This window comes from Nanorana parkeri, unplaced genomic scaffold, assembly GCF_000935625.1.
Source record: "Nanorana parkeri isolate BGI_ZX_2015 unplaced genomic scaffold, ASM93562v1 scaffold586, whole genome shotgun sequence".
In the NCBI taxonomy this organism is placed as follows: domain Eukaryota; kingdom Metazoa; phylum Chordata; class Amphibia; order Anura; family Dicroglossidae; genus Nanorana; species Nanorana parkeri.
The window spans coordinates 746,093-748,331 of record NW_017306854.1 but is presented as its reverse complement, the minus strand read 5'-3'; positions in this window follow the sequence as shown (position 1 = coordinate 748,331).

The following is a 2,239-nucleotide window of genomic DNA, read 5'->3' as shown; positions in this document are numbered from 1 at the left end:
TGTTTTTTTTACATCTTGGTTACTGGACTAATACGGCTTACCCATTTATATTACACACTATATATATATATATATATATATATATATAATGTGTTCTGTCCAGCCCTGTATATAATAAATACAAACACACTACTCCCTCTGTGTACATTACATCTACAATATATGATTTGTTTACATGTACCTAAGTTTGTTGAGTTTCAAGCACCTCGTTTGGAAAACTTGCTGCTACTTAAATGGCGTTCCTGTATACACATTGCGCTGTGTTTGCACAAACAGTGGCACACTCACAATCACATAGCTCCCACCGCTCCCCTCCTCTTCCCTAGTCACCTTTCACCTCTTCATAATAACATAAGTAATCAAATCTTTCTTTGGAAGCATTTAGAGGCTTCCTGTATCCTGAGTGTACCTTTGTCAGACCACCCAGAAATGTCCCCCCTGGGCTGCTATATCATACAGCTCACTGCCTTATATCACCGAACTGCACCCAACAGGATTAAAGAACCATACTGACATCTGCGCCAACGTACGTACGACAAGCCCTGCACATGACTCGAGTGTCCCCTGAGCCAACCGCACACTCCATTCTACAATATTACATAAACCAAACCAGTTTCTTCGGGCTGGCCTCTGTCCAATGTAAACACAATAATTCCTCAGCCGATCGCTGACCTCCACACCCCAGTGCCGAGAAAATCTCAGGACAATCAAGTTACAAAATCAACTACTTCCAGTAAAAGCCAGTGCGATATATTCAGCCCTTGTTATAAACTGGAAATTCAGAGGAACACTACTTGCCTTAAAGGCATTGTTGGTAAAAATGCTTTTTTTTTTTTAAATTTAATTGGGTAAATATTTCATATTTAGATTTTCAGGAAATGCTTAAATGCTTACATTTTAAAAATGCATTCAAGCACCTTAACTATTAACAATGCTGGATCTTATTTGTGTATCACTCAGCTGTAGATCCTCAAATCAACTCCGAGTCAGTGCTGACACTGTTCTTCCTTCTGGAGGGTGGCTACTTTTGTTCCCCATGGTCCATGTGTGTGTTGTAACCACCGCTCCAAGCTCACTCCTGTGATGGACTACAATCTCAATACAAATGAGTAAACTAAACATGACATTATAGTCCATCCAATTTGGAGCGGTGGCTACTTTACAACACACACAGGGACCATGGAGAATAAAAATAGCCACCCTCCAGAAGGAAGGACAGTGTCAGCACCAATTCAGAGTTGATTTGGGGATCTACAGCCGAGTGATGCCCAAATAAGATAAATTTCTGTTAGGGATGTTCAAATACCAGTTCAGACACCAATGCCGATACTTGGCATTTTCACGAGAACTACTTAGCTCTGGTGCTCCACCACTGTCATGAAATCATTAGTCTGTATTGTTTTAGAAAAGCTGTCACATGACAATAAACAAAAATGTATCAGTACTTGTATCTGAGAGGACTTGGACAAGTATCAGTACTTGTACTTGAAAACATTGTATCAGTGTATCACTTATATATATTTATTAAATTAAAAAAAAATGTTTTCTAGTGTATGCCTTTCCCTTTCCCATTGTGCTTTTTACTTTGTAAATATGCACTGTATATTTCTGAAGTTTTTGGTAGCGTAGGGAATGGTTAAAGTGGACCTTTACACTCAAAAATCAAATTCTACCAATGCATCCCTCTTATGTATGATGATTAATAATAACAGACATGTCAGGTGTAAAATGCTGTGATTGTGAAATTCTTACACTTCCAGAGCATTCACTTCCTGCTTTGAAAGGGCAAAATGACTTCAGTGAAATGCATCCTAGGATTGCCTTGTCATCAGCAGAGTATTGCTGGGAAATCTCATCTGTAGTCTCAGGAGATCTCAGGGAAAGGCATTTTTCTTCCCCTGAGATGATGTGCATGGTCACGTGTCCTAGTCACATGTCTATTCACATGTGCCAGAAGTTCAAGAAGTAAAAGGAAAGCTAGTAATCTTCCCTTAGTGAACATGGCCACTGTCAGAAGACTGGGGAAGAAAAGAGAAATAAGGAATGCAAAGAATACAAAGCCTGCAATGATCTAGAATTATGTGTTTAGAAATGTTTAGTAATGACAATCTACAAAGGTGTCTTTGTTGTTATTGTAAAGATCTGGGGAAAGATCCGCTTTAACACCCGTGGTTTCTTTTTTTCCGGACACAGATATTTACCTTTACTTCCTGTACTCTAGACATACTAAGCCAGGGGA